Below are 22,872 nucleotides of genomic sequence, written 5' to 3'. Positions count from 1 at the left end.
ATCAGGGCTCCATTGTGCTAGGTGTTGTACATACACCCAGGGAAAGAGAGTCCGTGTCCCAAAGAGCTTACAATCCAAATAGATGAGACAGACAGAAGGGGGGAGGGAAAACAGAAGCATACAGAGATTAACAGACTTGCCCAGGGTCACACAGCAGGTCAGTTGCAGAGCAAGAACCCAGGTCTCCTGACTCCCAGTCCAGTGTGCCCTATCTGCTGGACCTCTGTCTGTTTCAGCATGACAAGTTACCGTGTTTGAGACCAGTTACAACACAGTAGAAGCTGGTGAGGTTCTATCATGGCTCAGTCTTGCAGTGCAGAGAGGACTGAACAATCTTAACTGGAGCTGTATCGTGGGCTCAAACCAGTGACAACACAGTGGGGCTTGGGCGGGCTCAGGCTTCGTTCCCCCCTCCTGGGATCATGAAGTAATTTTTGTTGTCAGAAGGGGGTCGCAGTGCAATGAAGTGTGAGAACCCCTGACTTATCCACACCTACCATGCTGCTCAGTCATATTGGTGTCGCTGCGTTCCAAGAAAAGCTCCACCATTGCATTGCCAGTTGGGTAGCTGCTGCAGACCCTCCTCCTTGGGGAGGGCCCTGGGTTACATGTGGTGGGAACTGGGAAGGAGTCAACTTAGAAGCTATGACTTTGACATGGCAAATATTTTACTAAGTAAAGGTCTGTAATAAAACCATCCCTGCAGCATAACTCCCATGTAATGTTTAGGTCTCTCCCAAACTCCAGCCCCTATAGCACGTTGTTATTATTGCAATAGCACGTAGGAACCAGTCATGGATCAGGACCCCACTGTGGTAGGTGCTGTACAAACACAGGACAAAAAGCTGGTCTCTGCCCCAAAGAGCTTACAATTTAAGTACAAGACAAGAGATGACGGGTGGATGTAGACAGACAAGGGAGCACAAAGAAACAATGAGCACAGACGTGTGGAGAATGTTTAGGGAACATGCACAGGTTACACCTGGGACCATTTTGGGGATTGCTCAGTGGGGATCTTTGTGGTTTGCTATGTGTAGAGAAGGGAGATCCAAGTGCCCCTGAATTTGGGGAGGTTGTTCACAGTCTAAAACTGGATCCAGATGCATATTCTAGAGCCAGCTTCTTTCTCTATAATGGAGCTGCTCCAAGATCCCAGCTCTGAAGACCTAAACTTTTGGTGTCGATGGGCTTTGAAATTCAGATCCAAATTTTGCGTCTTGGATTTGTAGCTCTAGGTAAGGACTCCCTCTGCCTGGCCCCCTGTACAGAGTATAGCTGGGTCTCCAGCAAACCCTCAGTCCTCTCTCACAGAACCCCTCCCCCCATCTCTCCCTCTCTCTCGCACACACAGTGGGGTCTTGGTGGGTACGTCCATCTCCCAGTACCTTCTGGAAAAGTCCCGGGTTGTGTTTCAGGTAAGAACCAACCACCCCCACTTCCCCAAACAGGTCAGAATCTCTGCATGTCTAGGCTGTGTTTGTGTGTTAGGGTCTATGTTAATTAACAAGTGCAAGGAATTCCTGCAGCTTCTCTAGTCAGATGGCAAGAGGCAGACCCTCAGTCCTAGTGGACAGTAGCAGAGTTTTGGGTTAAGGTTAGTCTCATGTGTCACCTACATGGGCTGAATCCTATGCTGGAGCCCTCCATGCACCACTCTGCTGCCCTGCAGCATTCCCTGCTGGGCCAGTCCTGGGCCTCCCCTGAGCAGATGCTGCCAGCTGGGATAAACTGTGTGGTGCTTTTGTGAAATGGACAAATATCCATCAGGACCTGGGTTCAGACACTATTGAGCTTATTGCCTTGGGAGCATAGGTGCCCAGAGATGACGGACTAACCCAGATGGCCTTGCCCCCATTCTACTGCTCCATCCAAGCCCTCTATCTGGTTTTTTTTATATGGTAAGATAGATCACAGGCATCACAAACACTACACTCAGCTGTAGTGTGTTTTTTAAATGTCCAACTATTACAGCACTTTCCGCACGTTCTCAGTAAACCCAAATCTAATTAGGTGATTTTAAATGACTGACTTGATTAAACCCATCATTACCATTGCCAGACAATTTCTAGAACTGTGGGAAAGAAATGATCTCGCTGCTGTCTGTTTGACATGGGATCTGCACAATGCATTAATCCAGTAACTATTGTTTATTTCTATAGTGTCATATTAGTGTATTAACGAGGGCTGTCAAACGATTAAAAAATTTAATCACACTGTTAATAATAGAATACCATTTATTTAAATATTTTTGGGTGTTTTCTACATTTTCAAACATATTGATTTCAATTACAACACTGAATACAAAGAGTACAGTGCTCACTTTATTTTTGATTACAAGTATTTGCACTGTAAAAAAACCCAAAAGAAATAGTATTTTTCAATTCACCTAATATAAGTACTGTAGTGCAATCTCTTTATCATGAAAGTTGAACTTACAAATGTAAAATTATGTAAAAAAAAAACTGCATTCAAAAATAAAACAATGTAAAATTCTAGAGTCTGCAAGTCCATTCACTCCTACTTCTTGTTCAGCCAATCACTCAGACAAACAAATTTGTTTACATTTGCAGGAGATAATGCTCCCATTTTTTGTTTACAATGTCATCTGAAAGCAAGGACAGGTATTCTCATGGCACTATTGTAGCCGGCGTCGCAAGATTTTTATATCCCAGATGTGCTAAAGATTCATATGTCCCTTCATGCTTCAACCACCATTCCAGAGGACGTGCATCCATGCTGATGACGGGTTCTGCTTGATAACAATCCAAAGCAATGTGGACCGATTATCTGAGTCATATGCCACCAGCACAAGGTTGATTTTCTTTTTTGGTGGTTCGGGTTCTGTAGTTTCCACATCGGAGTGTTGCTCTTTTAAGAGTGGTAGCCGTGTTAGTCTCTTTTAAGACTTCTGAAATCATGCTGCACACCTCATCCCTCTCAGATTTTGGAAGGCACTTCAGATTCTTAAACCTTGGGTCAAGTGCTGTAGCTATCTTTAGAAATCTCACATTGGTACCTTCTTTGCGTTTTGTCAAATCGTTCTTAAAATGAACAACATGTGCTGGGTCATCATCCGAGACTGCTATAACATGAAATATATGGCAGAATATGGGTAAAACAAAGAGCAGGAGACATACAATTCTCCTCAAGGAGTTCAGTCACAAATTTAATTAACGCATTATTTTTTTAATGAGCATCATCAGGATGGAAGCATGTCCTCTGAAATGATGGCCAAAGCATGAAGGGACATACGAATGTTTAGCATATCTGCCATGTAAATACCTTGCAATGCTGGCTACAAAAATGCCATGCAAATGCCTGTTCTCACTTTCTGGTGACATTGTAAATAAGAAAAGGGCAGCATTATCTCCTGAAAATGTAAACAAACTTGTTTGTCTTAGCAATTGGCTGAACAAGAAGTAGGACTGAGTGGACTTGTAGCTCTAAAGTTTTACATTGTTTTTGAGTGTAGTTATGTAACAAAACAAAACAAAATCTACATTTGTAAGTTGCACTTTCATGACAGAGAGTGTATTACTGTACTCATATAAGGTGAATTGAAAAATACTATTTCTTTTATCATTTTTACAGTGCAAATATTTTTCATAAAAAATAACATATACTTCTATTTCAATTACAACACAGAATACAATGTACACCTCTACCCCAATATAACGCGTCCCGATATAACACAAATTCGGATATAACGTGGTAAAGCAGTGCTCCGGGGGGGGTGGGACTGCGCACTCCGGTGGATCAAAGCAAGTTCAATGTAACACGGTTTCACCTATAACGCGGTAAGATTTTTTGGCTCCCGAGGACAGCGTTAAATCGAGGTAGAGGTGTATATGAAAATGTAGAAAAACATCCAAAATATGTAATAAATGTCAATTGGTATTCTATTGTTTAACAGTGCGATTAAAAACTGCAATTAATCACCATTAATTTTTTTAATGGTGATTAATTTTTTTGAGTTAATCGCGTGAGTCAACTGTGATTAATTGACAACCCTAATATTAACCGAAAGGGTTTGCAATCTAATATGTATGAGGGGTGTGTTACAAGTCCCCCTCTGTCACTCCCCGGAGGATGAGAGTTGTTACTATGTCCAGCTGCAGAGCCATGGCTCTCTAGCTCAAGCTGTAGCAGCTCATGTTTTTAGATCTTCAAATCCCCAGTTCAGTCTCTGATGTGTTGGCCAAGGTGGAAGCCATCCCATATGCACATGGGCTAAGCTAAAGTCCATGTAAACTGTTGTGTCCTACTGGGCAGCATAACATTGTTTCAAGTAATGTTCTGGCATGCAGGTGTTGCGTTAAACTGCTTTGGAGACAGATCTGGGAAGAAGAGTAGCTCCAGAAAGATGTCTAGAAGCTGGTCAAAGTGTTTCTATCATTCTTTGGAAAGCTTTTTTCCCCTGTGTTTCTCTCCCACGAGAAATGCACGATTAGTAATAAATTCTCCACTTGGGTATATTTTTCCTTAGATGAAACTACAAGGACAAAATGTGCCCTGACTTAACATCGGTCTAACCCCTTTGGGCCAGGTTCACAGCTAGAGTTGCCAGTTTTGGTTGGATGTATTCCTGGAGATTTAATCACATGACATAATCTTTAATTAAAGATTAATTCTTTCATTCCTGGAGACTCCAGGCCAATCCTGGAGGGTTGGCAACCGTATACAGCTGGTGTTCAACAGGGTAGCTCCACGGATGTCCATAAACCACATTGATTTATACCAGCTGAAAATCTGGCCTACTGAAGTTAACAGGAATTATTTGGCTCAGATTTGCAGTAGGGATAGGAGAACCGAGTATGGATAAATAAGAGCTCCCTTTATCCCCAGCAGCTTGAACTACACTTCTTAAAGTTTATTAAAAGTTCCATTAATTTTTCTCTCCCCCTGCTTTGCTTGAGTGTGCAAGGACCAGCCATGGGAGCCCTGTGAAGGGGGGTGTTTATTTCTATCCTGGTTATAGGAAGCACTGGATGGAAACTTCAAAGAGAGCCTGTTCTTTTGCAGTCTGCAGCCTGGCTTTGCAAAGCCCAGAGGTTCGCATGGGTTCCATACTTTGGGGGATTTGTCTGATGAAATTTTGACTTCCCTTAGCTCTGATGCGATGGGGTGGTGGAGTGAGACGTTTGGCCCACAGTGTGAGCGATCTCCTTTCAGGCCCGTGGCGAGAGGAACTACCACGTGTTTTATGAGCTGCTGGTGGGGCTGCCAGTGGAGCAGAAAGAGAAGCTTTTCCTGCATGAGGCAGAGACTTACTTTTACCTGAACCAGGTGAGTGAAGGGGTGGAGCAAGCTGCTCCAGAGGTGAGGGAGAGACACCTGTCTCTGATCAGCCTGGTGCTGGGGACCCAACAGGAAACAGGTAAAATGATGAGCTCTGTGCTTCCCTCCTGGATTGCCCCTCCCGGAGGTGGCACAGAGTTACGGTTTGGAACTTGGCTGTCCTCTGCACTGTCTGGGCCCCTCTCACTCTTGACCCAAGGAACGTGTCTTTCTGTTTGGAAAGGCTTGGTCACTTCTCCTCCCTCTCCCATCATTCAGGTTCCATTGCCTCTTGGAAAAAGCCGTGTTATTGGGACTCTTGTTTTTATATGGGTCGTCTAAACACCGAGGCCCTATGGCTCCACCTATCTAAGAAAACCAGTATTTCCAACCCCAAATGTTCAAAAATTATGAGTCAGGCTCAACAAAAACCATGAGATTATGTAAAAATAATAGATTTTTGGTGTTTTTTATTCACCTTCTGCTTTTTGAGCCTTTAGGGTCCACTGGGGTCACACTTTGAAGCTTTCTGCACAGCCACCAGGGCTAGAAACTTACTTTTTCTTTAAGAATGAAGGCTGGAATCATCACATCTCCACTTGACTCCAGGAGCTGGGGCTTTAAGGAAAACAATAATGATCATGAGACTCATAACAAAATCATGAGAGTTGGCAACACTGGAAAACAGCTTTCTACAACAGGGGTTAACCTGCTTTTAGCCTGCTTCTGTGGGCTAAAAAGGATTGGGGAGATGTGGGGTGGATCAAGGGAGCCTCTCTTTACCCTTCGCGGAATAAAACAAAGCACCTGAAGAAACTGAATGGCAGCACATTTAGAAGCAATAAAAGGCAGTGCTGATTAAAAACTTAATTAAGATATGGGTCACTTGCTGGAGGATTCTCTGAACCTTGAAGTCTTTAAACCACGATTTGAGGACTTCAATAGCTCAGACATAGGTTAGGGGGTTGATACAGGAGTGGGTGGGTGAGATTCTGTGGCCTGCGTTGTGCAGGAGGTCAAACTAGAGGATCATAATGGTCCTTCTGACCTTAAAGTCTATGATTCTATGACTTTGTCTACGTGGGGAAATTGACCAGCCTAGCTATAGCAAAGTAATTATTCCGAAAGAATCACTTTTATTCTGGAATAAACAGAACCTCCACACAGAGGAGTTACCCTGGCATAGCTGAAGTGGAGTAATTATTCTGTTACGGCTATGCTGGTCAATTTCTCTGTATGTAGACCAGCCCTTACTCAGCTCTGCCATTTTGAGGACTCAATCCTAGCCTCACCCATAATTAGATTAGTATCCGCTTTCCTCCTAGCCAGGATGGGACAAGTACCCTTAATGACTTGATTGTTCCTAGGGCAATTAAAGGCTCAACATACTCAATAGCTTCACATCAGACAATTACAGCATGTTAAAAGATCTCTCCTTGAACTGGACATTATTAGACCTTTCCCTAGCAACCCGGGAAGGGCGAACCAAGCGGGATGGTGCTACATTTCAGTTAGCTAGCAACGATTCTCAAACTGTGGGTCAGGACCCCAAAGTGGGTTGCGACTCCATTTTAATGGGGACGCCAGGATCAGCATTAGACTTGCTGGGACCCAGGGCTGAAGCCTGAACGCCATCCCCACCTGGGATGGCTGGGCTTGGGCTGCGGCCCCCTCTCCTCCCACCCGAGGCAGCAGGGCTCGGTCTCCGCCCCCATCCCGGAGTCATGTAGTAACTTTGTTGTCAGAAGCGGGTCACGGTGCAATGAAGTTTGAGAAGCCCTGAGTTAGGGATAATGATGTACCTGGAAAGTCCCAGTGAGAATTGACATGGCAAGGCCTGTTGAGAAGTGCGGGAAGAGGTTAGGGGAGAAGGGCAAAACTTCACCGGTCAGACTTTGGGTTTGCAAAATCAGGAGTAGTTTGGATTTTGGTCTCTCTCTCTTTATCTGATCCACCAAAGTTCAGAGTTGGGGGTCAATTGGGAGCTTTCCCCCGCCCTCCTTGCATCACTGCATGATTGCTGGGCATGTTTGCTTAGCACGTCTACAGCACCTCTCATCTCAGGAGTTCAAAGCACTGTATGAAGGTGGGCAGGTATTATTGGAGCCATTTTTGCAGAGGGGAAAACCAAGCCACAGAGTGGGGAAGGGACTTGCCCAAGGTCATGGTAAGATTTGGTAATGGAGGTGGGAACAGAACCGTGATCAGTTCTCTCATGACGAGACCATGTTGCCTCTCACAATGGACATAGATATCTTTTTGCCTTGCTCTGAGGTATCAGGTGTTGGGTGTTGCTGGGTGCCAGACCGGTGGTCTGATTGGATAGAACAAACCTATGTGCCTAAGGCCGGGTCTACCCTACAAAGTTAGGTTGACCTAACTAAAGTGCTCAGGGCTGTGAAAATGTTCGCACCATGTATGACATAGTTAAGCCGATCTAAGCCCCAGCGTAGATACCGCTAGGTCGATGGAAAAATTCTTCCGTCCACCTACCTACTGTTTCTGAGAGAGATGAAGTCATTCCAATGATGGAAGAACACTGTCCATTGCTGTAGCCAGTGTCTACACGACAGCGCTACAGCGGTGCAGCTGCAGCATTTTAAGTGTAGACATAGCCTTAGAGTTTGAGGGAAGGGACCATTCTTGCCTTTGTACTGAGGCACCCTCTCTTGGTTGTGACCCCGGCTGATACGGGGCTGCTGAACTCCCCCTCCAGTTCCATTCTGCCTTTGTCATCCCCACCGCTGGAGGTTTTTAAGAACAGGTTGGACAAACACCTGTCAGGGATGGTCTAGGCTTATTTGATCCTGCCTCAGCACAGGGGGCTGGACTTGACTTCTCTAGGTCCCTTCCAGTCCTACAGTTTTATGATTCTATCACCTGTGATTTAACCCCCTCTTATCTGGAGAAGCCTCAAGTTGCTGCCAGTCTGGTGCTAGGAAAAATGATTCATCTTCAGACCCCCCGCAGGGGGAGAGACGCTTTCCCATTGGAGAAACTCAGTACAACCCTTATTTACCATTCAATTACTTAGCCCTTTATGGGTTTTATATAAAGTTTCCCTTGCTATATTTCTGACTAGTCAGGGCCGTTGGAGATGTCCCGCTCAGGGGCTCAGCCAGTCCTTCTGCTCTGGCTCAGTCTGCTGACGTGTTCTGTGCTGAATTTGTGGCATCAACCTGATTTCCATGGGATTTATTAATTTGTTTTGAAACACCTGCAATGTGCCTACTGCCATTCAGATAATAGGGCAATGGGTGCCGGCGTATGACCCCACACAGCTAATACACACAGATAAAGAGAGAACCTGCCCCAAAGAGCTTAAAACCTGAGAGAGAAGCGACTGGACGCACTGGGCAAATACCAGAGATCTCCTTCTGATGGTCTCAACCCAACCCAATGCAAACTGGGGCCAAGTGTAGCCTACTATAAGCAGCCAATTGGGTTCCCCTTCCTCCCCCATGCCTTCCTACCTTTATTCAAATTATGAGCTCCCTCTGGTGGCGTTAGATTGCAGGTCACCATGACTGCAGGGCAGGTTCCAGTGGGAGAAGGATTTGGGCTGAAGGGAGAAGGCTGCTGCTCCTATACAAATGTCTGCCATAGCAGTAGCTGAGGGGGGTGGAAATTGACATCAGGGTAAATTCCTGTCAGCAGCAATGTTTCCTCATGTCGTGTTTGCCCCAGTGTGGAATACGCTGTGTCAGGAGAAGGAGAGAGCTCCTAGCTGGAGAGAGGCCCAGTCTAATATGCCAGGTCTGACTACCCCAAGGCCAGGAGTGGAGTGGTGGAAGTGCCCTAAAAGTGGGGGGGCCAATGGTGCCCGAACTGTGGCATTGTCTCCCCTGTGCTGCCACCGAGGCCCTGTCCTCACGCCGCCCCTTCTCCCCAAGACCCCGTCCCCTGCTCGCTCCTCTCCATCCCCTTCCCCCCACACCGTCGCTCACCCTTATGGCTGGTAAATAGTATGAGGGCCATGGCCCCCTGGCACCCCCATTCCGGCACCCCCTGCCCGAGGCCTGTGGGGGTTCAAAAGTTTGGGTAGGCATGTTTCTGAAATGGGCTCTCTCCTTCTGATGAGCCCAACCTAACCCCCTGAGCTCTGAAACCCAGATCTGAGCTTTACAATTTGGGCCCCTCTCTAGTGCTGGGAAGTGACGTTGGAGCGAGAGCCTGGTGTGAAAGGGCTGTGGGTCCAACCACAGGCTTTCGTTGGTTCTCTCAGGGCAGAGCATGCGACCTCTCGGGGAAGCAAGATGATCGGGAGTTTATGGTCTTGGTGCAAGCTCTGCAGGTGATTGGCCTCTCAGATGATCAGCTGACCTCCATCTGGGCAGTGCTGGCTGCCATCCTGCAGCTGGGGAACATCTGTTTTACCTCCTGTGAGGTATGTTAACACCTCGCCAGTTTGGCCGTGACTAATATCAAACAGATCAGCAGCCTCGTGTGATGGGGCTTGGGAGAGTAGTCTCAGTTGCACGTGGTCATCTAGAGCCCATTCCCCTCCTTCAAGACTGCGGCCAATACCCAGAGAAACGGAGAGCAGAACCCAGATGCCTGGGCTGCCAAGGGATAGTTAGAGCCTGAAGAGCTGATCTACAAGCCAAAGGCAAGATTTTGCCCACTACAGCGTGACCCACCCCTATGCAGTGGGATGAGTTCAATTTTCTGCAGAAGTGTGCTGGTTAAGTGTGGGACTCTGTATCCAGGACAAGCTTAGACGCATTCTTCTCCCCCATGATTTAGAAGGAATCCTTTGGCCTTGCAGCCATCCCCAGCGACACGGAAATCCGAATTGTGGCCAATTTGCTGCATGTCTCAGCAGATCGCCTCCAAAGCGCCATCACTCACCGAGTCACGGTGAGTACCGCATGGCCCCTTCAGCCCGCTCCCCGTCATCCTGAGGGACTTCAGTGTGGAGGTTGCATTGTGTAGAAAGAGAGCTTGTGCCCCAGCCCAGTGCTCTTTCTGCAGAGGGATCTGAGCAGCGTGTCTGCTGGCAGCTGCTTTACTGTTGCCTCCTACTGAGTGATGCAAGGAAGGTTTCAGCTGAAGAACCAGGCCTCCTATCCAGGTGAGAACAAAAATTCTGCTGCTCCTCATTCCCAGGAGCAGACTGTGCAAGGGCGCACTTCCTTCCTCCTGCGCTTGTGCAGATGTGAGCAGCTCACGTGTTCCCATTGCATGCAATCCTGAGTAGCCATGGATTGAGATACAGTGGGCTATGCTCATGCGACAACAGATTGCACCCCTGGCCAGGCTAAACTATGCCGCAAAAAGGCCCTGTTTATTAAGGAGTTCATATTTGTGCCTATAGTTAAAATCTGGGGGGAGCTGGCATCCATAAGTCAATTGCTAATTATCATCAACATCCAAACCTTCCAATTTAAGAGATTTATCAACAGATTCCTGCACTCCCCATCCCCTACATTACTGAGTCAAGAGCCTGACCAAAGGGGTAACTCTTCCAGGGGCTCTGAAGTGCATTGAACTCAGGATCTGGCAGTATGCTGGAGGGAGAAGGCTCCTGAAGGGATGGGTCCTCCGATGAGAATGTCCTGGCACTAGGGTAACCAGATAGCAAATGTGAAAAATCGGGACAGCGGGTGGGGGGTAATAGGAATAGGAGGGGGGGGTAATAGGAAAATAGGATAATAGGAAAAGGCCCAAATATCAGAACTGTCCCTATAACATTAGGCAATCTGGTCACCCTACCTGGCACTAGTCCTGGAGGGCTTAAACTCTGGGAGTTGACAGCAAGAGCAATGGAAGTGACTCCTGCAGTGGGTTGTAGAGGGAGATTTGATGGGTTTAATTCTTATTTATACTAAGACCCCTTTCCGTCACTCTGGCAGTGTAAAGAGACCTTGAAGTGGGCATAAATTACATCTACACCTACCGTAAGACCCCTTTGTATTGCTAGACATGCATAAGTGTGCCACAATGCATATGTGATTCTAGCCTGATTTGAGATCTCTGACAGCTGACTCCCAGACCACGAAGGGACCTATTAATAAAGTTCTATTCTAACTTTCACCTTGCTTTATCCACGGGATTTCCCAGGCAAAGAGCTTTGTTAGGTTGACTCAATTACTTACGGTTTCCGGATAAAAACATTTCCCATCAGCCTTTTATAACAAATAGTGCCTCTTTCTGTCCAGGTGACGTCTTATGATCGAATATTCACCCCTTTGTCTGTCGAAAGCGCCATTGATGCCAGGTAACTTCCAATGCTTTTGTCTCTTTGTCTTAGTTTGGTGAGACAAGCCCCAATGTGTTGTCTTTATGGTAACATGTTTTGCTCTTCTCCCTCCCCAAGGGATGCCATTGCCAAGGCTCTGTATTCCCTGCTCTTTGACTGGCTTCTGGGGAAGATCAATGAGTGGCTAGCCCCCTGGGAAATGGACAGCACTCTGGGCATTGTCGACATATATGGCTTTGAGGTGACTTTCTGGTTACATTGTATGGTCTTGGAGCTATTGAAAGGGCTGCTTGGGCTTCTGGTTCATTTATTAATATAGAAGGGGGAGGTCATAGGTGTTGGCTGGGGGAGAAGACAGTGTCCCCTAAAATTTGGGGTCCTGTGTATTTGAAATGTCTGTAAAACACCGTGTGTATTTTCAGTGCTATAAAAATAATAATAGGGATAGCTTGGCACTGTGTGTGTGTGTGTGTGTGTGTGCGCGCAGATGGCCAAGCGACTTGGGATTACATTAGCACAAACCCAGGTCTCTATCCAAAACTTGAACTGATTCCAAACTACACCTCTGTTCCGGTTTCTACCAAGTAATGACAGTACCTGGCACTTTACAACACATAAACTGTATTAAATATAGATCAAAAGCCTGGCCCCGAAGAGAGTGTTGTAGTTGAAAGACAAAGAAAGTTGTGTGTGGCTGTTAGCGAGACACTAATTTAAACCCAGTGTTTAGGTTCTGGTTAAAGAAGGTCTTGCAGAACCTAGAAGCAATAGAAATAAATTCCTATGAAAATCGTTTGGATTTAACACTTCCCTAGCAGCCCCATCCCTGCCATGTTGTGCTAGTGCAGGGAAGCTGGAGAATGAAACTTGCCAGATCACTTTCATTGTCCAAGCCCAGAGAAACACCAAAAGTAAACAAGCAGCACAAATGATGACAAATGCACTTGATTTAAAAATAGAATAAAATTGAGTTTTAATCATCTTGGGTGTTCCCAGTAACATAAGTAAGAAACTCGTTTCTTGTTGAACATGCTTTTTAACCTGACAGTGCCCGTTCATCCCTCGCACTCTGATGAAGTTGAAACTCTATTGGGTTAACACTCTTTTACTTGTTTTTTAATTTGTTGTTGTTTTCCACGTGCCCCTGTTTCCTGCTCTCATGCCATTCCCGACCTGATTAAGGGCCCAACAGCCACTGAAGTCAATGGAAAGACTCCCATTGATTCACGGGGCTTTGGATCAGACCCTGGAAGCAGGACCTATAATGGAAGCCTTGTGAGACTACTAATGTATTGCAGTAACACTCTCAAGCCCTAATCAAGACCTGGAGCAAACCAGAAATGAGACAACTTGTACTTCTCAGGCTAATTACCAGCGTTTGCCAAGAACAGGCTGGCCGGACTATGGGCTCAAGTCAGCAGAGACTGATGCTGTATGTTCTGTACAGCTCTGCACACCCTCCAGGAGGACTGCAGCACAACCTCTTCACGTTGACTTTACTCCACACCTGCCCATCTGACCCTCTTCTGCCCTGCCCTGTCCCCCTCATCCCTACAGTGTCCCCCTCCCGTCCCCTTTCTTGCCGTTTAGCTGATCCCTTTCTGAATAATTTCTGCGCCCCTCCCCCAAAATCAAGGAACTAACATGCTGTTTGCTGCCATCCCATTGTTCACCCCTTCCCTCGCCCTGTGTCTGTCTTCTCCATGAGAAGGTCAGCTCTTTGGCTCAGGGACTGCCTCCTACTCTTTGTTCAGTGCCTCGCACAATGGGGCCCCATTCTTGGGTTGGTCCTTCGGCATTATTGTGATAACGATGATGATTAATAACAGAAAAGAGTGAGGCATGTGTCTTCCCGCACGTCCGCAGGATCTGGGGGTGAACAGCTTGGAGCAACTGTGCATCAACTTCGCGAACGAGCGTCTCCAACTTTTCTTCAGCCAGACAGTCATTGCCCAGGAAGAGGTAAAATAGAACCTTCCCCATTAGGTGGGGGGATGGCACACATGGCAGCGAGTCGAGTCAGTCTCAGTTGGCTGGTGCTCCCTCGCAGGAAAGGAGGCGGTTGACTGGATCTGGTGCTCTCGTCCAATACCAATGTGTTCCCACCACAGGGCATGTCTCTGAGGTTATGTACGTTGTTCGTGACCTGTGCTAATTCTGCAGTAAGATCATGAGAGAGAGAGAGAGAGAGACTGCTAGAGCACTTCTCTGTTTTACAGGGTTATAAGCAGCTTAGTCGGGATCTGAGACCCTGATTACACCTATGACTTTAAGGCTTGTTCTGGTAGCTTCGGGGTTTCACTTTGCTTTGCCTCTGTGCAGGAAATCAGTGTAATTTCCAGACTCAGTATCTCTTACACTCCCCCTTTTCTTGCTCTAGTGTAGCTCTCTCCTCACAGATTAGAAAGAACATTAGCAGGCTTAGAAGAGGGTCCAATGGGCTAAGACGGGGCAGCTACCATGCAAGTTTCTAACTATTGATTAACAATTGGATCTCCCTGCTAACTCCCTGATTTCCTCTCCTTTTCATGGCTTGTGGACGGGGCTGGCTGGATGACCTCTGATCCGTAGGAGGAATACACCCAAGAAGAGCTAGTCTGGATTCCCATTTCCCAGATGCACAATGAGTCATGCCTGGATCTGATTGCTGCAAAGCCCCATGGCATTTTACGCATCCTGGATGACCAGACTTCATTGGCTCAGGTTAAGAACGCATCATGGCTTTCAACCATGCTTGGTACAGCAAGTGAAGTGGGGAGTAGGTTAGTGGGTTTTGGAGAAAGGTCACTCGGGACTAGTGAATCCAGATTTTGATGCTCACTCTTCATTCGTCTCCAGTTTTACTGAAAATTTTCAGAGCTGCTATTCTGCTAAATGGGATTGTGTTTACCTTTGTGTGTGTGTGTGTGTGTGTGTGTGTGTGTGTGTGTGTGTGTGTGTGTGTGTGTGTTGGGGGGGTACAGTAGTAGAGAAGACATTTGTGAGTTAAGACAGTCTGGAAAAGCTGAGCTATTTCACTGCTTGGAAACTGGCATACTTTGTTTTTTAAAATCCTATCTCAAAAGCAGTTTGGTGCAGTATTCCAAGTGAATTTTATTTAGTAGACCTCCATGAGGACTGGTGTCTTTGAATATATTTGAAAAGGTGGGGTGGTTATTCTTTAGAGTTATTTTGCCGACTTAAAATGCCATGGCGTGGTTAAAGGTGGACATGACTGTTGTTTGTCCTTGAAGAGTTTATATGATAATCCTCTTTCCCCATCCATCATGGGTTGTCAGTGGGGTTTGAACACCAGACCCTAGCACTAAAACACAGAGCTGCTACCTCTTAAACTGAAAGAGTGACTCTAATAGCTGATAGCTGTAGTAGACTCTTATCCCCTTATGTGAACCATCCACTAGCAGTTTGGGAGAGATAGCTCAGTGGTTTGAGCATTGGCCTGCTAAATCCAGGGTTGTGAGTTCAATCCTTCAGGGAGCCACTTAGGGATCTGGGGCAAAATCAGTACTTGGTCCTGCTAGTGAAGGCAGGGGGCTGGACTCGATGACCTTTCGGGGTCCCTTCCAGCTCTATGAGATAGGTACAGAGTATAACACAGCTGAACAGTGGGTCACACATACAGTGTAAAATGTGTCTGGTTCCCTTTAAGGAACTAATATGTATTTACATCCTTAATCCCACTTTAACAATGGCCCTACAATCTGAGAATAGGCTAAAACACTGTGAGGCATGTGTCTATCTCCTGCACAGGCCACTGACCACACCTTCCTCCAGAAGTGCCATTACCATCATGGAAACAGCCCTTGGTACGGCAAGCCCAAACTGCCTTCACCAGTCTTCACCGTGCAGCACTATGCAGGTCCTGTCACCTACCAGGTAAGCTCCTGGGACCAGGCTGGAGCAGTCTCTGAGCAGTGAGCTAGGGATGGAGGCGATGAGGCGTCAGTACGTTGGGAGCTTGGGGGTGCTTCTTAGGGAAAGCTCTGCACTGTTCTCAAGTTACATTGGGCTAATTCTGAGTCATTATAGGACGTGTCAGAAGGTTTGTTGAAGGGAACTTTTGCAGCATGCCGGGCTGCATCGGTCAGTGATGGGGTTTTTGTGTCTGGCTGTGATGATCTATATTCTGATCAGTCAGAGTTTGGCTTCACAGGTTCACAAGTTTCTGAATAAAAACCACGACCAGCTGCGCCCAGAGGTCCTTGAGATTTTCTCCCAGAGTCACCTCAAGGTACAGTATTCATTCTGGGTTATGCTGCTCTGATGCAGGATCCTTTATGGCTTTCTTCAGGGAAGCCCAAAGACCCAGGCAATGGGAGGTAGTTTGGGAAATAGTAAGAAACTTGACACTGCCGTTTGGGAAACCTGGATGAGCCATGGATATAGACCCATTAAAGCCAAACTCATTGCTGGCTTACCCTCTGAGCTCCCCAGGAGATCAGTCGCAGTGCCCAGGGTGTATGTTGGCAGCGAATTAACCCAGTCTATCCACTACCTCTTCCAGACTCTTAAATCCCTATTTTTGTCTCTCCTTCCCTTTCCTTTCCAATATTTCTCCCCCCACCCCTTTTCCCCCCAGAGACAAACACCTGACTCTGCTCACCCTGGTGGCCTGGTGCCAGCTTTGGAGGAGTTGATACACACCCTCAGGGTTGGTCCTTAGTGTTGTTTCTGATGCTTCTAGGCAATAAGAAGCTCCACTGAGCTAGGGGGAAACCACAGTCCCTTCTTTAAATGCATTGGAGACAAAGTATACACCTTACCAACTCCATGGGCAGATGGGCGAAGTGGGAACATACTCTGGTCACGAACAGTCCCAGCCCTGCTCTTGTGGATGGGAGGATGATGGGGCCGGGTCCTCATTCTTTGACCATAATAATTTCAGAAACTTGTATTTCATAGCACAAAGGGGAGTATTACTCACTGATCTCCCTTTTCCATCTCCTTTCCAGCTGGTGTCCCACCTTTTCCAGCGGGCCAAGGGACATCACGGACTGCAGGGGGAGTTAGCCATGGGAGGCAAAGGGCTTAAGCATCACGCCTCTACACTGGTGTCCCGATTCCAGCAGTCCCTGCAGGATCTCACAGCCAAGCTGAGGAGGTGAGCGACACCATGATGGCACTGTCCCCATTGCAAGCTGACTGCCCTACTCAGTCACCCCTGGCTAGAATCTATAAGGGCTTGGTTTGAGGGGAGATTGGGAAGCTTGGGGGGACTGGGAATGGGCTACAGAACCAGAAAAGGAGGATTGGCTTTGTGTGGCAGAGACTGACTGAGCAGCTGTGGGGATTTGGGAGCTCCCCTTGGCCCTGGGAATGGACTGGGGTTAAGTCAGGACACTTCTGGGACTGGAAGGTTAATGTGTTTTCCCATTCCTCTGCCCTGCAGAAGCCATACTTTCTTCATTCGCTGCATCGTGCCCAATCTGAAAAAGGTAAGAAAACCACCTGCTTTAGGTGGCAGAAGCAGCCACAGGATTTGGGGGACCCCTTCAGACAGAGGAGTTCACTCCCTTGCTCTCCAGTCTTCCCCACTTGGCCTGCTGCCATCTGGTCTTCACTCCCATTAGTGGGGCACAGCATTGTGAGGTGTCTCCTCTGCCCTGCCTGTGCAGACCCTCTCTGGAACAGGATTTCAGTGACAATTACTCTGTGGTCCCAGCTACAAGCTCTGCTCTGTCTCTCACAACCTCTGCCCACGTGGTCCCTCCTTCACACCTGTTGGGAAATTGCATCAGTGCCTCCAGAAACCTGAGGGGCAGCATGTGGAGAGCATACCACCCACCCTCGAGCATGGCAAAATCGCTGTATGGGATTCACGGAAGCTTGGGGGGGATAAACCAACAAGGAGTGGCTGTTCTTACTGGTCCACCTCTCTATCTGTTCATTCCCTCTTCCCCATCCACCCCGGCTTTCCTCTCCCCGTGGCTTCACATCACAGCTGTCTGACGTCTTTGATGTGGAATATGTCACTTGTCAGCTGAGGCATTCTGGGATACTGGAGGCCATACACATCAGGAAGGAGGGATACCCCATCCGCATCCCATTCCAGCACTTCTTAGTCAGGTACTTTGGTTTGTCTTCTCTTCCTTTTCCTTTTGGCTGGGATTTCTAGGCAGCTCAAGGGGAATGAAGCAAGCAATGGGGTGTGGCAATTTGTCTTGGGCCTACCTCCTTCAGGCTTGTTTGGATCTGTCTATCTTAGGTACTTATCTGGCTCCTATTACTATGGTATCAGAGTAGGATTGCCAATCCTCCAGGATTGCCCTGGAGTCTCCAGGAATTAAAGATTAATCTTTAATTCAAGATTATGGTGTGATGAAAACTCCAGGAATATGTCCAACCAGAATTGGCAACCTTATATCAGAGTCGCTCACAATCTTTAACGTATTTATCCTCACAACATCTCTGTGAGGTAGGGAAGTTCTGATGTCTTTCCTGGTAAGAAAATTAAAAGAAAGAGAGGTTGGGGGATAATTCAAGTCAAAATATGTTCTCCCCAAATGTCTCTCTCTAAAGAGTCTAGGTTTGGGAAGGTAAACACTGGAAATCAATAAAGGGAAGTGGCACAAGGATTTGATAATAGGAGAATGGGTGCTCTCACCAGTAGGCCATGAGTTCAAATCCAGTCTTGGCCCCGGAACCTGCAAGTGCGCGCGCACACACACGCAAGTAACTTTCTGCGCATGGAGAATCCCATGGCACACAGTTGTGGAGTTGTTCATGTGTGTGAGTGCTGGCAGGACTGGGTCCATACTTGTAGCAGCTGAAAGCCACTTCCAAGGGATGGCTTTATGGTGGCCTTTGTGAAATGTTCTCAGTTCAATTTCTAATGAAATATCCCCATGACACATGCTGCCAGCAGTACCCAACAGGCCTCAGGGAGATCACTTGTGCCTGATTTTCCATAGCTGCCAGAGTGCTGGGCTTGGTTCTCTTACCTGACCCTCCTGGTGTCATCCAGGGCATGCTGGGCTTCCTCCTTGTCTTTCAGGTATGGGGCCCTGACTGGCCAAGGGCAGAGCTATTTGCAGGAGAGGGATGGATGCGCCGCGGTGCTCTCGCATGTGGTGGGGGATCCCTCGGACCTCTATCAGATTGGAGTAACAAAGGTGGTGTCTAAGGATTCCCCTGTCTTGATCCCAGAGCCCTGTCTGTCCATCCCCTTGGTGCTGATGTTAAGTAGGGTGCTCAGTTCCTGCACATGAACAGATGAGTGGGAGAATTGATCTCCTGCCTGGGCCGTCTCTATTGTTTGACCTCTATTTTATTGCTTTTAGCTGGAGATGGTTAGTGCCTGTGAAAGGGAAAGACAACGCTGGCTGTAGGCAGCCGTAGGGCAGACAGTGATTCCCTTGGGCAGCCAATGCATCTCAGTCTTGACCTGTGCCTCCACCTACCTTCTGTGTGCACCACTGTGCTAACCTACAGCACGCCCTGGTGTTCCACTGCTGGGCCCCCCACACTTGGCACTCCCAAGGTACCTCAATCCTGAGCCAGGGCCCCCCATTCCAGCCCTCCCTAGATAGATAGAGGGTCTGGAATAGCGACCCAGGGGCACCTTATCTAAGAACAATGGACTCATGTTAGTGGGTAGCCTGTGTTATGATGGGCGGCAATGGCTCCAGGGGGTTTAGGGTGACATTAAGGGGTTGTAAACACCAGTGTCTGTTATAGACTCTGCCTCTTCTTGGGGGTCAGCAGCTGTTTGCTCTGCCTAGGTCTTCCTGAAGGAGAAGGCCAAGCAGCTGCTGGAGAGAAGATGGAACCAGAAGCAGAGCTGGGCCGTTGTCACCCTCCAGCGGAACCTCCGAGGCCTCATCAGCCGCAGGCAATTCCAGGTCTTCCGGCAGAAGGTCATGGTCATCCAGGCTCATTTCCGGGGGCACCAGGCAAGGTCAGAGGTCAACAGCCACACCAATGCTCATATTCTGTAGCCAGTTGTAAGCATAAGCACCTGCTGGGGGCCGTGCACCGATTCAGTAACTTGGAGTCCAGCCCTGTGTCCCCACCTGCAAGGGGATGCAGGGACAGAATGGGCACTGCCCGTCTTGATTGCCCACCTGGTGTGCTTGTCCATGCTAGGAGCGGGGCCCTGCTTGACAAACATTTACCGATGTGGATGTAGCTCACCGGGGTCTAACATAGATTCAGAGTGCAATTATTGAGACAGCCCTGACAGCGGTTCTCATGTTGCAAACTCACGCTCTTGATACTTGGAAGCAGAGTTTCTTAAGCAAGTGTAACACACAGGTCCCCCTCTGTCAATCCACAGAAGATATGGGCTGATACAGCCATGGCTATGGAACCTTAGCTCAAGCTGTAGCAGCTCATGCTTTTAGCTTTAGCGGTCCCCGGTTCAATCCCCAGCGTATTGGCCATGGGGGCGGCCCTCACACAAGCCAGCACCGTGTGGGGACTCTCACCATATTTGCCCATCAGTGTGCTTGGAAAATGATTTCAAATCTGACACTAAGTCCTGTGATACACAGGGCCTTCCGTGCCCTGTATTCGTCCTTCCTAACACATAGGAACAGCCAAAAAGTTCGCCTCTCCCCTTGGGCGTGGTGCAAGGGTTGATCCTAAGGCCGATACTTTATCATAACTGGTTATTAATTCCCCTGTGTGCTGTAGTGGCCTGTCAGGGGATGGATTGGAACAATGGCTGGGATTTGCAAAGATGCCCTGGGGAGATAAGCGCCTAAATCTCATTGAATTACATTGGGAATTTGGTGCCTAACTCCCTTGGGAATTCCAACCCCGATGAATACAGATGGCAAACTCAAGATGTTTTGCTGATTGTCGTATGAATATAGCTAAACTGGTGAAACCCTCCTGCCATGCATGCAGTGATACTGATACAAAAGTGCCTCTACTGGTGTAGCTTGGGAAACTGGCATAAACTATGCGGGTATAAGCAGTTATGCTGGTATAACTGCATCCACGCTAGGGCTTATGCCTGTATATTGGTTAAAAAAAAACACTAACCCCCCTCCACACCCTGCCCCTCCCCCCCAACAGACACCGCTGTAACTGTTTAGGGGAGGCCAGGCTAACCAGGAAGGCCAAATCAAATGCAGCCTGTTCTTTTCTGGTGTCGCTGAGCTTGTGCCTTGCTTACACCAGAGCTGCATTGGGCCTGTGCTCCTGGGCTTAGTCCACAGGCTGGCCTGCTTTGCTGAATTTCCCTTCCCCTCCTGCCCCCACTCTGCTCTCAGGAAGCGCTACAGGAGGCTGAAGATGATGCTGGTGCAGCTTGGGACGGTAGTTTTAATCTCCAGGTCCTTGGTGCAGACACGGAAGCGCTGCCAGGTAATAATACCATGCCTAGGAGTAGATGTGGCACACACGGCCGCGCTGCAGGGACCATTCACGCTCCGGGATATGCAGACACAGTTTGTGGAGGTGTGCTTAGGGTGGGGACAGGGTGATCTCTTTAGATAGTTTCTGGGATTTAGACAGTGACATTTCCCAGCCTGTTAAACCTGCCTTTGGCTCTCAGAGCAGATGAAGGGGCTGGGACTGGGAGCGAGCAGGGATGGGGGACATGGGTTGCTCTTTGTCTTACTGCACAGGGAGCCCCGGTGGACAATTTGAGGCTTTACAGGCGAGTCCCCTTAAACCCCGTCTGCGACCGAGGGCAGGAGCTATGAACAAGGCCCTGCGGGAATACAAGGAAGCTTTAAAACATTATTTGGCCTCAGTATTCAGGGTGCCAGGCAGAACAGGCCTAACCCGCAGCAGGGGCAGGCACGGGGAGAGCTGAGTGGCAGCCTCACATCACTAGAGTACAGTCATCAGGGTGAAGAGGAGCCTGAAACCCAGGCTGGGGGCACCCCACTCTTGGGGAAGGTGGGAGATGTGACTTGAGCAGGGTTGTGTCCCAGAGGGGCTTGAGAGGTGGCCCCTCAACCGAGAGCAAAGCAGGTGTCGTTAAGGCTGCTAAGTGCTTAATAACAGGAGGTCCTCATTCCACCGCAGGGAGTGTCCAGTGATACGGGCCAAAATAGGAGGCGATTGCTCACATTTTTTTCTGATCAAGATCTGCTTAGGCAGAAGCCTGTTGGTGTCAGTGCATGGAGCTGCCCTGCCTGCCACATGCTCAGCATGGACTGAGATTGAAAGAGCTGATGCAGCAAACAGTTGCATCGAAGTGTGGCTGTCGGGTGCCAGTGGTCACCTCAGCTTAATTTAAACCAAAAATAAACCTGGCATCTGGTTGCTTTTAGCCGGCGTTTGTAAACAGCAGTGTGGCTTTAAACAAGGGTGGTTTTAAGCCAGTTCTCAGGGTCACACGGTGCTGTGGGGGGGAGGGGCAAAGGAGACCTGCTGGTGCCAGGTCTCACCACCATGTACAAGAAGGCAATCTCAGCTGGGGAAGTGTTTATGGAGTTGAGGACAATGACTCCGCCCATCTCCCATCATGTTCCTGGAATCCAGCCCAGGGATAGTCAGGTACTCTCAGGAGAGGGATTGATTTATAGGTTTAAAAGTCAGAAGGGACCATTATGATCATCTGGTCTGACCCCTGTGTAACCCAAGCGGTAAGATTCCAGCTAGGAATTCTTGCATCCAGCCCGTCTCTGGTGGTGGAGTTGGAACATTTCTTTTAGAAAACACCCAATCTTGATAGGAAGGCTCCAAACGATGGAGAGATTCCCGGAGACTGAAGTTCTCTCGCCACAGACTGGGTTCAGCATCGGCCTGGTCACTGATGTGTGGTATCCCCTGCTGTGCCTGAGCCTCAGGGAGTGAGAGGTTATGAGAGCTCTCAACTGCAAAGCCTTGAGCTCAAGCTATAGTGACTCATGCCTTTTTCTTAGCTCGGAGGTTGACAGATCAATCCCCGGTGACGGCCAAAATGGCAGCCGTCACACAAGCTTCCCACCCACTTGCCCCTTCCAGCGCGTTCCTGTCCTGACCCTGAGAGCTAATGGAGCCATTTAAATCCTGGGCCTGTCAGCCAACAGACGGGCTCCTTAGTGCCAGCTACAGTGACTGTGGATTTGTGCTGTGGACACACATCCACAGAGACGAGACATGAGACCGTCAAACTCGTTTCATGAAGGCTGCCGAAGAGCCGTGAGACAGTAGCCACCGCTGCTCTGTTTTATTCTGCAGAAGGTGGGACCTCAGCTTCTTATTGGAGGCAGGGGAGGTGCCTAGCACATACTCCTCAGGCGTAAGGGCTCACAAGAAGCCACAGGAGAGACTCATCTAGCTACCCCCTGGGCCAGAAGGATGGTTGCAGGACACCCACCGAAAATCCCTGCAGTGTAAGGCGTGGCCAGGCATGGGTGGTTGTGCTGTGCTCCCAGAGCAGGACTTGTGTTCTCAGCTCTGCTCCAATCGCTCTCCAGCGTAACCACAGAAAAGCTCCCATACCCCCCCCC

The sequence above is a fragment of the Trachemys scripta genome, chromosome 14 (assembly GCF_013100865.1).
Source record: "Trachemys scripta elegans isolate TJP31775 chromosome 14, CAS_Tse_1.0, whole genome shotgun sequence".
NCBI lineage: Eukaryota > Metazoa > Chordata > Testudines > Emydidae > Trachemys > Trachemys scripta.
The sequence above is the reverse complement of the archived record's forward strand: the minus strand, read 5'-3'. Positions refer to the sequence as shown.